The 14,081-nt window shown below is 42.7% G+C and overlaps 1 long non-coding RNA gene across 1 annotated transcript; it reads left to right on the top strand.

Annotated features, from left to right (window-relative positions):
* The first annotated feature begins 144 nt into the window (after positions 1-144).
* Positions 145-13,352, top strand: LOC125147968 (uncharacterized). Its single transcript, XR_007145366.1, has 3 exons — positions 145-186; positions 7,075-7,162; positions 12,867-13,352. It is a non-coding gene; the product is annotated as an uncharacterized LOC125147968 (long non-coding RNA).
* Positions 13,353-14,081: the final 729 nt, after the last annotated feature.

The following is a 14,081-nucleotide window of genomic DNA, read 5'->3' on the forward strand; positions in this document are numbered from 1 at the left end:
GCTCCCGGGGCCTGCCGGGAAGAGGGCGCCCGCCGGCGGGGTTGGGTGGGGCACGCCGGGATTGGGAACGTGCGGCTGCGCAGACCTTGCAAAGTGACAGGGCGGGGGGGGGGGGGGGGGGGGACGGCGGGTTCGGCTGATGGAGAAACTGAGGCAAAGGGTAGAACCCGTCTGCGCCGCAACCCTGTGAGCAAGGCGAAGTCCCAGGTCACTTCTATACCCTTCATAGCACTTATAATTCTGAATTAATGAATAGAGCGTAACCTCCTTTAATCAGGAGCCGTGTCCCGGCGTAGACCGCAGTGCCCGACTCCTACTAGGTTACCCGGCTGGTGGGGCCGTAGGCACACCCTCGTTTGTTGAGTCATTTAGCAAACCCGGAGGCCTGCTTGGGCACAGGGTCCCAGAAATGATTCCTGTCGGGTCCCTGCAATCTCAGGACGAATGGGAGGAGTTCCTGGAGAGACAGAGGGTCAGAGAAGAACTGGGAAGCTCAGGAAATGGTTTGGCCTGCTAGGGAATCCAGGGGGGCCTCCCAGAGGAGGCTTTTGTGCCACACCTTGAGGGATACTGCCGATGAGAAATGAGGGAGGAGAGTGCGCCAGGTTGAGAAAACCTTTGTGAGCAAGGCATGGCGGTGTGACTGCCTTAAAGATCTATAGGGGAAAATGTCCTGTTTGGAGCAAAGGCTATATGAAGGGAAACAATATGACTTAATGTGCGTTGGAGGATAATGGGTGGGGCAAGGTATGCTAGATGGGGAGTTTGGAATTTATTTCCGAGCCATGTATACTCAAAGGGTAGCACTGAGGGAGAGACTTTATGCTGTGATCATTTAGAGGAAGAGGAGATGGGCTATGCTGGCTGGGGGTTAGGGAGGGTTTCAGTGAGCTAAATCGTGACCTGGACCTGGTATAAGTTAGAGGTGCAGATGTGGCAAGATGCATTTTTGTAATATTAATTTAGGGTTGCTATTTCTCTTTCCCCCCTCCCTCCCCACTCAGCCAAGATTTGCAAATTCTTGCCTCAGCAATTTTGCTGGGACAGGAAGTCTTTTTTTGAGAACCTAACCCGGGGGTGGCAAATTACAATGACTGCAAGAGGCAGGCAGGTGACTTCAATTATTAGTGAAGTGGTCCAGGTGTGACATCACTTGATATCCATCCCCCCACACAAAAAAGTGACCATGCACGACTCTCAGAGGTGCTTCTGAAATGCAGCCTCATCTTCCAATCAAGGAGCCATTGATAGTCTTTTCTGGGGTGGCGGCCAAATGCTAAAACTGGCAGCTCCTGGTCTAAATCCAGGAGATAGGCCAGAGCTGGTTTAGCCAGCCCGCACCCTGTACCACACTGATGGTTAAATTATTGAAAGACAAGGGGTGCCTGGGCGGCTCAGTCAGTTAAGCATCTAACTTCAGCTCAGGTCATGATCTCACGGTTCATGAGTTCGAGCCCTGCGTCAGACTTTGTGCTGAAGCTTGGAGCCTGGAGCCTGCTTCAGATTCTGCGTCTCCCTCTCTCTCTGCCCCCTGCTCCCATTCATGCTTTAATGTTTTAAATAAACATTAAAAATTTTTCTTTAATATTGAAATACATAAGGGTAAATTGTATTGTACTAATTGTGATGTGTTATAGTTAGTTAATATAAATTTAATATAAACTCATTGGTGACAGTTTTAGGGTATTAGTACCATTGAAAATGGGCCTCCTGATGTAACTACATCTGAGAAATAGTCATGACATAGTTTGGCCTGTGTCACTGAAGGAACTGGCTGAGTTACTTATGTTAACAAAACGCTAATTGCTTTAGGAGAATCACTAGTTAAAATAATCTTATTGTTGGCACTTTGTGATTGTTTTCAAAGTAGTAGCTGTGCAGCGTCTCGTATTTATACATGTAAGATTTTAGTATAAAATACTAAAAAATACCTAGAATAAACAGACAAAAAAATCTGGATACATTTTTAAATATATTTATTTTAAATATAATAAACATGAATCTTGTCCATCTGCAGAAGAAGGAATTCTAAGAGCAGTGAATCCCAGCCTGAGACTTGTTTCGATGCTGTATGAGAATCTGCACAAAATGAAACTTGTATTAAATAAACTTTATCATATAAAATCTATAGTTCTGGAGTGAAAAAGAACTTGATTTTTTTTTTCCAAGCAAGAATATGACTTCTTGTTGGTGACAGAAATGTTGGATGCAAATAGTGCTCGAAAGTTATGTGTTGAAACATTAAAGTACTAAGCAAGTGTATTTCAGCAGGATGCTGTTAAAACTTGTTCAAGTGAAATCTTTGGTACTATATAATTGGGCATTTTTATGAAAATATTTAGAACTTTTTTTTAATTTTTAAAATTTATTTCTGACAGAGAGAGAGACAGAGTTTGAGCAGAGGAGGGGCAGAGAGAGAGACAGAAACACAGAATCTGAAGCAGGCTCCAGGCTCTGAGTTGTCAGCACAGAGCCCAACACGAGGGCTCGAACTCACGGGGGCCACTAAACCGACTGAGCCACCCAGGCACCCCTAATAGGACTTCTAAAGGACTGCTATTGATATGGACATGGGTACCATGGACCCACTCGTTACAAAACATAGATGTACCTAAATGAGAAAACAACTTTTTGACAAACATAAATGAAGGCAGTGCACTTAATTTTTTACTTACTAGATTACCGGTTTATTATAAAAAGTGTACTCAGGAAAAGCCAGATGGGAGAGACACACGGGGCAAAGTATGTGGGAAGGGCTCAGAGATTCTGTGCCCTCTCCAGGTGGGCCATTCTCTCCAAATCTGCATGTGTTCACCAACAGGGAAGCTCTCCAAACCCTGTCCTCTTGGGTTTTATGGAGGCTACATTACATAGGCATAATTGATTGAATCATCAGCCGTTGCAAATTGATTTCAACCTCTAGCCTCTCCCCCAAGGCAGAGCGTTTTATTTTTTTATTTATATATATTAACAAAAAATTTTTTAATCTTTGTTTTTGAGAGAGAGCATGAGCAGGGGAGGAGCAGAGAGAGAGGGAGACACAGATTCCGAAGCAGGCCCCAGGCTCTGAGCTGTCAGTACAGAGCCTGACACGGGGCTCGAACTCACAAAAGCGAGTTCATGCCCTGAGCCCAAGTCGGATGCTTAACCGACTGAGCCACCCAGGTGCCCCTATTTATATATATTTTTAATGTTTTTATTTATTTATTTTTCCTTTAAATTTAAAAAAAAATGTTTATTTATTTTTGATGGAGGCAGAGACAGAATGTGAGTGGGTTGGGGCAGAGAGAGAGGGAGGCACAGAACTGAAGCAGGCTCCAGGCTCCGAGCTGTCAGAACAGAGCCTGACGTGGGGCTTGAACTCATGAGCTGTGAGATCATGACCTGAGCTAAAGTCGGAGGCTCAACCGACTGAGCCACCCAGGCGCCCCTGTTTTTATTTATTTTTGAGAGAGAGGGAGAGCCAGCAGAGGGGCGGGGGGGGGGGGGGAAGAGAATCTGAAGTGGGTTCCCTGCTGACAGCAGAGAGCCCAATGTGGGGCTTGAACTCAGAACCGTGAGATCACGACTTGAGCTGAAGTCGGAGGCTTTTCTTTCTTTTTTTAATGTTTATTTTATTATTTTTGAGAGTGAGAGAGGCAGAGCACAAGCAGGGATGGGCAGAGAGAGACACACAGAATCCAAAACAGACTCCAGGCTCTGAGCTGTCCGTACAGAGCCAGACGTGGGGCTCCAGCTCGGGAACAGCGATATCATGACCTCAGCTGAAGTTGGGCACCCAGCCGCCTGAGCCACCCAGGCGCCCCAGGCAGATCGTTTTAAATCACCATCAAAGAAACTTCATTTGGGGGCCCCTGGGTGGCTCATTTGGTTGAGTGTCTGACTTTGGCTCAGGTCATGATCTCGCAGGTCATGTGTTTGAGCCCTGCGTTGGGCTCTATGCCGATGGCTCAGAGCCTGGAGCCTGCTTTGGATTCTGTGTCTCCCTCTCTCTCTCTGCCCCTCCCCTGCTCATGCTCTGTCTCTCAAAAGTAAATAAACATTAAAAAAATATTTTGAGGGGCTCCTGGGTGGCTCAGTTGGTTAAGCGTCCAACTTCAGCTCAGGTCACGATCTCGCGGTCCGTGAGTTCGAGCCCTGCGTCGGGCTCTGGGCTGATGGCTCAGAGCCTGGAGCCTGCTTCCGATTCTGTGTCTCCCTCTCTCTCTGCTCCTCCCCCGTTCATGCTCTGTCTCTCTCTGTCTCAAAAATAAAAAAAAATATTTTGAAAAAAAGAAACTTCATTTGTTTTACTTAAAGTGTTTCAATAATTTGCTTAAAATACAAATTTCAAGATTTTGAAGATGATGGTTTTTGTTGACCTTATGATGTGAGCCACACTTAATACAATGTAAAGAACTTTGTTCGTAGGTAAGAAAAATTGTATTTCACTGAAAAATGTTTCCATAAAAATGTCATTGGAGTATTTGGCAGCAATTAAAAAAAAGCCATTGGATTTTGTACAAAAAGTACTAGTGTAATATTAGAGGGTCTGGGGTTTCAGCCAAAAGTTTAGAAAAAATTTGGATGTATTAACTTGGCACTAAGTTACCAAATTTAATTAATTTTGGATAAAGCAATATACAAGATGCAAGTCAAGTAATTCTCATATTTTGCTTGATGCACTATATTTACTATCACACATCAAATAAAGATCAGAAAGAACTGCAAATTACAGAGTGAAAATGGAACCTTGATAGACAGCTTGAAGCCCTAGAACTTCAAAAGCAGTTTGGGAATCAGTAAGTTGTGTATACGTTTGTTCACTGTCAGAAACAAACGGAGTGGTTAACTGTTTCAAAAACATGTTTTAAGCATGTTGGCCTTAATAAATGATATTTTCATGGGAATGTCAAAATTCATTTCAGTTTAATGAGAAAAGTGATTTCATTATTGTAGCTGATATTTTAATGAACTCCATAAATGAAACAGCTGAACGTATGTAAACTGTTTAGTCTGTTTGGGCTGCTATGATAAAATATGAAAGACTGGTTACTTATAAACAACAGAAACTTCTCACAGTTCTGGAGGCTAGAAGTCAGATTACGGTGTCAGCACAGGGTGGGTTCTGGTACAAACCCTCTTCTGGGTTGCAGACCACAGACTTTTCTTTGTGTCCCCACGTGGTAGAGAGCAGAGCAGAGGAAGCAAGCTCTCTAGTGACTCTTATAAGAGCATTATTCGTTATGATTCCCACCCTGTGACTTTATCTAATTCTAATTATCACATTGGTGGTGGGGGGGGGCATGGCTTTTTTTTTTTTAATTCTTTAAACATTTATTCATTTTTGAGAGAGAGAGACAGAGCGTTAACAGGGGAGGGGCAGAGGAAGAGGGAGACACAGAATCCAAAGCAGGCTCCAGGCTTTGAGCTGTCAGCACAGAACCCAAAACAGGGCTCGAACCCACAAACTGCAGGATCATAACCTGAGCTGAAGTCAGACACTCAACCGACTGAGCCACCCAGGCGCCCTGGGACAAGACTTTAGTATGAATTTGGGGAAGACACATTCAGTCCATAACATAAACAAATAAAGGAAATTGTGAAACAGATGTGGAAGATACAGACACGAAAAAAATAGATATACTGTTTGAAACTAAATAATCAATTTCAATAAAAAAAACTATAAGATTGTCCCACAGATAGTATGAAAACGTATTTGAGGACAAAAGTGAAAAATGTAATGAACTTTCTGATTGCTTCAATTTACTGAGTTCTGAAATTTGGCCAACTGGTTTATGCAGTTCTGCAGATTGAGGGTGAACAAGAAGTAGTAAATTAAGCCAACTGGTTAAAAGGCATTTCAATAAATGATTTTTGTGATTTAGTCAATAATAGAAATATTGAATATGTAAAAGCCTCAGAGTATAAGTCTGGAAAATGTTTAAATATAATTGCTATTCATCAGAAGCTGAGAATTCAACACTGTCACTGATGTGAAGAAAGATTGGCTACTTAAAAAACTCATCTAGTGGTTATCAATTTAATGAGGAAGTTGTTGGAAGAATTTGATGTCGCTCCCTATGTCAAATCATGACAGAATTTAGTGACAGCTGCATCAAAAGATAAATAATTTCCAAATATAAACAAATGATTTACCCTTACTGGAATGATCTGATGAATTATTTTTGCTACAATTTTATTATTTAACTAGCCATTTTATAATACATATTGTTTATCTAGAAAATAGCGTAAGATGTGTTTTAAGTTTTTCATTTACATATTGATCCATATATTAATATTGCTAGTTCAATATTTCTGTGGAAGATAGCTTTTGTTGTTATTTTTTAAATAAATATAGGGAGAGTACATAAAGCATAAAATTAAATTTTTACTTTGAAAAATCAGAAGACCTTACAACATTGTGCCTACATTCCTACAAGTGAGAACTCAGCCACATAGTGGTTGCTCTTTTTAGGTTGGTCATGAACTCTTCAGTTCCCATAAGCCTTTGAAATTGTGGCCCCTGCTTTAGAGTTTTAAGCCTGGGCTACTGGCTGGATGGTGGTGTCATCTACTCCATTTACTAAATCAGAGGAATCAGGAACAGAATGAGTTGTCTACCCTTAGCTCTGTGGTGAGTGTGTGTATGAAGGAGAGGGAGAACTGTGGGCTTGATTTTAAACATACAGAGTTTGATGTGCTGGTAATGCATCAGGGAAGAGAGGTCTGATAAGCAGAACTGATGCTGAGAGATGGGTTAGGTTTAGAAAGGTTTGAAGTCCTCTTCAATGACAGTAGATGAGATTTCCAAGGAAGGAAACATGGAGAGAAACCAGATTTAAGGAAAGACCTTGAAAGTGAGAGCGCCACCCATGTTTAAGGGTAGCGAGGAGGAAGAGCAGTAGTTCAAGAAGTAGAAAGGCTGAGTGGAGGGGGCGTGTTATTTTGGCAAGTTTGTTGATGTACTACTTAGGATGTAAATTTGGCTGTTGCTGCAGAGTCCGAAAAAAACACAGTACAATAAACCAGAGGAAGTCTGGGTAGCAGTATAGAACTCAAGTTCTGCATATCTTATCACTTCTCTCCCTTTAGGGTGGTGTCCTTGCCTACAAAATCCATCATGGCACACCACTGTGTCTACGTTTTGGCATGCCCTTCCTTTTAACACACAACCTGGAAGGTGAGCACATTACTTCTGCTCATATCCCATTGGCTATCACCTAGTCATATGACCACACTTATCTGAAAAGCAGGCTGGGAAATGTAGTCTCTATCTTGAAACGTTATGTGCTGGCTAAAAATCAGAATTACCGTGGAAGAAAGGGAGAATGGATATTGGGAGACAGCCTGAGCATAGGATGTTAATATAGGAATTACCATCAGAGAGAAGTCTAGGAATTAGGTTTTAGATTGGAGAGCTACCAAACGGAATTTGTTCTTTTTCTCTCTTCTGTGGGGGAAATTGTTCCTTTCTGTTTTTATTTTATTTTATTATGTTTAAAAATTTTACTTTTAAATGCAATTTGTGTTGCCTCTTCTTTTTATTTAAAAAAATTTTTTTTAATGTTTTTATTTATTTTTGAAGGAGAGAGAGAGACAGCATGAGCAGGGGAGGAGCAGAGAGAGAGGGAGACACAGATTCCAAAGCAGGCTCCAGGCTCTGAGCTGTCAGCACAGAGCCTGACACGGGGCTCAAACCCACAAACTGTGAGATCATGACCTGAGCCGAAGCCGGACGCTCAACCGACTGAGCCACCCAAGCGCCCCAACCTCTCTAATCTTTTTGTCAAGTTGAAAAAGGCATGCAAAAATGAAACAAACATCCTTATTCCTACCGCTCACAATTAACATTGTCAACAAATTGTTCACAGACAAGGCTGGGTGCTTCAGTGGATTTAAGAATCCCTTGCATTAATTTCCTCACCCTCTTGGCTTAGCTGTATATGACAAAAAAAATACCCAGTTTGAATACATTGGAAAAAATAAACAATCCTGGAATTTTTTAGCTGATGTACATCTAACCATAGGTGAGTCTAAGGGCTCAAAAAATGTCATCAGACTCAATTTCTCTCCACCTCTTCTCTGCTGTCTTTTATATATAGGCTTCCGCCTTAGACTGATTCTCCAAAGTTCCAGGCTTCCCGGTTCAAGTCCCCCAGAAGGAGAGATTCTCTCTTTCCCACAGTTCTTACAAAAGTCCTGGGTTTGAGTATCATTGGATTGATTTGGACCAGGTGTGCATCCCTGAGCTGTCCCTGTGACTATATGGGATGAAATAAACTGATTGGTCAGGCCTGAGATTAATCTCATCCAAACCATAATGGATGGACAATGTTCGAAGGGTGGTTGTATCGTGGAAAATCAGGGTGCCCCTTCCAGAAGAAGGAGGAATAGATCCTGGGTGAGCCAAAAAATATGCATATCCCTACCTGTCCACAACCTGCCACTGGAACGAGCATTGGATATGGAGTCCAACAGACTCACATTCCCATTCTGGTTCAAATATTTGATAGTCACATAAGTTATTTAAAATCTGAGTTTCAGTTTTTAATCAGAGAGAGATGCTAATGTTCTTATGGGTTTGTTGTGAAGGTCAAGTGGAATAACACAGGTGAGGACACCTAACAAAATAATGGGCCTGGACGGCCTAACGTTTGCAAATTTCCTTTTTGCTATTAATTCAAGCCTCTTTGAAGCATCCAGGGGCAAGTTCACCTTTCTTGCAAAAAAAAAAAAAGTGAGTTAATAATTATCACACTTGTTAGCACCTATTGTTTGCTGTGCACCATATGCATTGTTAGATAGGACTGTCTCACAAGCCCACACAGACTGGGCTGCACAGCTCCCCATCTGGCCAATCACAGACTCCAATGAGGATGGCGCCCCCTGGGGGTGGCAATGCAGCAGTCCTATTTACAGGTACTAAGTCAGTCCTCATTGGTCCTGTGAAGATGGTATTGTTAACCCATTTTACAAAGACCTTTGTAACTTAGGTTAAGGAACTTGCCTAATGTCATTTAACGACTAAGTGACACGAACCAATGGAAACTGTACCCTTCGGAGATACCTTGCTGTGGCATTATAAGCATAATCTCAGGATCCACAATGAGTACAGTCCTCCACTGAGGGGACTGGAGGGGAGGCAGAGGGAGAGGACAGACCATTTCATTTTGTAAAACCATCTCCAACCTCCCCTCCCCGCCCCCAATAAAAAACGCCTACCAGAACCCTGGAGCTGAGAATATTGCCAGCTGACTCATTTACTATCCCTAGCCTTTAGGAAAGGGACAGAAACATAAACAGTCTGGAGCATCTTCTACCTCCTCCAAATAATTTGAAGCAATTATAGCAATCGTGAAATGTGTCAGATCGACAAGCTTTGGAACGATGCGGTTTATTTATTTACTCAGTGGATAATGCTCGGGATATGGTAGCAGAAGTATCTTCCAGGGTCCTGTCAAAGTCAGATGGTGCCGTTTCTTGGATTTTTCATGTGAAAATACATGCTTGTAATTCTGGAAAGGACTTCAAGCACTTTTGCTCCAACCACGTTGGCCTCAGAGTTAGTTGAGAGAGTTAGAGAGTTAGTTGTCTTCTGTCTCTTAAAAAGGTTTTGATTAACACCTCTCCGAAGGCCATGAGTCCTCACAAATTTGTTTACTTCAAAACAATAAATTTGAGATATTTTTTAAGAAAATATTTTAGGGGCGCCTGAGTGGCTCAGTTGGTTAAGTGTCCAGCTCTTGATTTCAGCTTAGGTCATGTTCTCACGTTTCCTGAGTTCAAGCCCTGCATCAGGCTCTGCGCTGACAGAGTGGAGCCTGCCTGGGATTCTCTCCCACTCTCTCTGCTCCTCCTCTGCACTCTCATATGCGTGCATGCTCTCCCTCTCTCAAAATAAATAACTTTAAAATATTTTTTAAAAAGAAAGAAAATATTTTATAGATCACAAATAAACCCAATTTTTTATTTGATAGGCTTTCATGAGAGGTTTTGCCAAAACTCGCAGTGGTTTTCAGTGGCCTTCGATGTTTAGCTTTGGGGAAGCACCTGCTGGCCGTCTGTCAGGTCAAGGCCAGCAGGCTGTGCGTGGTGCTCAACATCAGTCTTACAAAATGCTCAGCATGACTCCTCGCTTGTTCAGGGAACTTAATGGCAACCTCAGCTCTCAAGAGAACAGCTGAGAGTAAATCAAAGGAGACTCCCAGATGGCCCTCACAGGCGTCCTGGGGCTCACTTTACTCTTGAAAGAATCATTTCAGAACCTATTTGCTTTTCTAGAGGTACGGTCGTATGTAGTTGTTTTCTGAGATGCAATTCAAATACCATAAAATTCAACCACGTAAGGTGTACAACTCAGAGGCTTTGGTATATTTGCATGTTTGCACAAACATCATTATCTGATTTCAGAACGTTTTCATCACCCCCAACAGAAACCCCACCCCCATTAGCTGTCGATCCCCATTCTACCACCCTTACCCCTAACTCCCAGCCACTGGCGACCACCTGGTCTGTCTTTAAGGATTTACATTTTCTGGATACTTTGTTTAAGTAGAATTATATAATATGTGGTCTTTTGTAACTGGCTTATTTCACTTAGCATAATGTCTTCAGGGTTCATCCATGGTGGAGCCTGCATCAGTATTCCATACCTTTCTATGGCTAAATAATAGTCCGTTGTCTGGTATTTAATAGCACTTTTCACCTTTTCATTAGTCGGTGGATGTTGAATTCCTTCTACTTTGTGACTGCTATGAATAATGCTGTTACGACAACTCACGTATAGGTTTCTGTGTCAGTATTTGTTGTCAGTTCTCTTGGTTATGTATACATAGTGTGGCATTGCTACATCATATGGTACCATTATGTTGAACTATTTGGGGAATTGCCGAACTGTGTTCCAAAGCAGCTACCCCATTTTACATTCCTGGCAGCTGCATACAAGGGTCTAATTTCTCCACATCCTCCCCAGTGCTTGTTATCGTCTGTTGTTTTTTAATTGTCATCTTAGAGTGAAGTGGTATCTGGTTGAGGTTTTGATTTCCGTTTCTGATGGCTCATGAAGTGAGCATCTTTAATGATGTTGAGAATTTTCTTTTTAATACTTATTGGTCCTGCATATATTTTACCTGGAGGATGTCTATTCAAATTCTTTGCCCGCTTTTTTTTTTTTTTTTTTAATTTTTTTTTTCAACGTTTATTTATTTTTGGGACAGAGAGAGACAGAGCATGAACGGGGGAGGGGCAGAGAGAGAGGGAGACACAGAATCGGAAACAGGCTCCAGGCTCTGAGCCATCAGCCCAGAGCCCGACGCGGGGCTCGAACTCACGGACCGTGAGATCGTGACCTGGCTGAAGTCGGACGCTTAACCGACTGCGCCACCCAGGCGCCCCATTTTGCCCGCTTTTAAATAGAATTGCCTTTCTACTGTTGAGTTGCAAGAGTTTTAACATATATTTTGGGTATGAGTCCCTTAGCAAATATATGATTTATAAATATTTTCTCCCATTCTGAGCACTGCCCTTTCACTTTATTTTTTTTTTTAATGTTAATTTTATTTTTGAGAGAGAGAGAGAGAGCAGGGGAGGGGCAGGCAGAGAGGGGGCAGAGGATCCAAAGCAGGCTCCACGCTGACAGCAGCGAGCCCGATGTGGAGCTCGAACTTACAAACTGGGAGATCATGACCTCAGCTGAAATTGAATACTCAACTGACTGAGCCACCCAGTGCCCCTGTCCTTTCACTTTCTTAATGGTCACCTTTGAAGCACAAAAGTTTTTACTTTTGAAGAAATCCAATTATCTGTTTTTCTTTTGTTGCTTGTGTTTTGGATATCGTAAGAAATTATTTCCTCATCTAAGGTCAAGAAGATTTACAGCCATTTTCTACTAAGAGTTTTATAGCTTTAGCTCTTAGATCCATTTTGAGTTAATTTCTGTATATGGTGTGAGGTGGGGATCCAACTTTATTGCTTTGCATGTGGATGTCCAATTGGCCCAGCACCATTGGTTGACAAGACTATCCTTCCCTACAAAATTCTTATGCGGAAGCACTGACCAACCCCTAGGACCTCAGAAAGTGACTGTACTTGGAGATAAGACCTCGAAAGTGTTAATGAGTTAAAATGAAGCCATGAGGGGGGGACCTCATCTAACATCCAACTGGTGTCCTTTTAAGAAGAGGACATGTGGACACACAGAAACATCAGGGATGAATATGCCTAGAAGGATGGTCATGTACGTGAAGAGGCAGCAGGAGGGCAGCCATCTGCAAACCCAGGAGAGAGGCCTTAGAGGAAACCAACTCTGTCAGCCTCTTAATTTTAGATTTCCACCCTCCAGAACTGTGAGAAGTAAATGTCTGTTGTTCAAGCCACACGGTCTGTGACGTTTTGTTATGGCAGTCTTAACAAACTAATACAGCTGGGGTGAAATAAGAGTAGGTTCAAGGGCAATTGACAGATAGGAGCCATTTATTATGCCCCCTCCTCCCCCTCCACTGCTGGCCCAGGGTGATATTTCTGCCTTTTCTTGCTGTGGCACCTCTCACTTCCTCTTGGTGCCAGTGTCTTTCTCTGATCATTTCCTGTCCCCTTTACCAACCTGACATTGCCTGAAAAAACAATACCCACAGTAGTTAAAACTGGACTGCTGTTGATGTCAGTGCAGTTGGCAGAGTGAGGACCTCGCCCATTTTCTCCTTCATAAAAGAAACAAGAAAACTGCCAAAAATGATTTTAAAAAAAAAATCGACTTATTCAGAGCTCTGAAGGGTAGCCAAAGCCTTGCGGCAATCTGGTGAGCATTGATTCAAGAACAACAGCAGAATCATGATGAAAGTGGTGAACTTTGTGGTGTTTGAACCTGCCCTGTCCTCTCCCCACAGCCCCCAGCTCTGCGGTACCTCCGGAAGAGCAGCAGGTGCAAATGGCGAAAACCGATGGCCTGGCAGTCACTAGAGGGTGCAGAGCGGGGTGGAGCTGCTTCAAAGCCCCATTCCAAGAGAACTGGCACTACTTGACTTGTCCGGAGGGTCTCTGGAAGACCCCACTTGCAAGACCCCACTTTATTTGACTTGATTTGGAGCTCAGAATTCACCTAGTGCAAAAAAGCCTTTTCCCCAGGGGCATTTGCCAATAACACGTGCAGGCAAAGGTGTAGGCAAGGGTTCAACTTGCCTTCACAACTGCCTGAAGTAGCAAATAATGCTTGAGACAATAAGTTAGCCAAAAAGGTTAAAAGGCAGAACTGGAGAATGGGCATCCATAGCAGCTCCGAAGAGCTCTAAAACATTCCTGAAATCTAGAAGGCCACATGCATGGGTTGAGCACACACATGCTTACGGCTATGCATGTGCCCAGCAAAGACTCTAACATGGGGCGGACCTGGAGGCTCTACTGACTAGCTGAGTGTTGAGGGTTTGCTCAGGCAGTGAACCCCTCCGTGTATGTTAGGAGAATATTGGTCTCCTGTGTTTAAGGAAATCTCCATCTTATCATTAGGTGATCACTAACCTAACTCAGCAGAGACTTCGGTGGCCACACACAGCAAAGGATACAGAATTAGTCCAAATAAATCACTAAGCAAACAAACAATAACAATGATAAAAGTAAGCCCTAGGGAGGGGACAAAATCGGCTTCCAGAGTTGCCCTATTATATTGTTTAAGATGTCCAGTTTTCAATGTGGATTTGAAAACATGCCCCCCAAAAAAGGAAGAAAAAAAGAGAAAGAAAGAAAGAAAGAAAGAGAGAAAGAAAGAAAATATGACCCATACATGGTAAGTAGAAGCAATCCATAAAAGCTGTTCTTGAGGAAGCCTAGATGTTGGACTTAATACACAATGACATGTATGTATGTATGTATGTATGTATGTTTAAATGATTCATTTATTTGTCAGTGTGTTTACTTTAAAACTTTTTTTAACATTTATTTATTTTTGAGACACAGAGAGAGACAGAGCATGAGCAGGGGTGGGGCAGAGACAGAAAGGGAGACACAGAATCTGAAGCAGGCTCCAGGCTCTGAGCTGTCAGCACAGAACCCGACACTAGGCTTGAACTCACAGACCGTGAGACCATGACCTGAGCCGAAGTCTGGTG

The sequence above is a fragment of the Prionailurus viverrinus genome, chromosome A2 (genome assembly GCF_022837055.1).
Source record: "Prionailurus viverrinus isolate Anna chromosome A2, UM_Priviv_1.0, whole genome shotgun sequence".
NCBI lineage: Eukaryota > Metazoa > Chordata > Mammalia > Carnivora > Felidae > Prionailurus > Prionailurus viverrinus.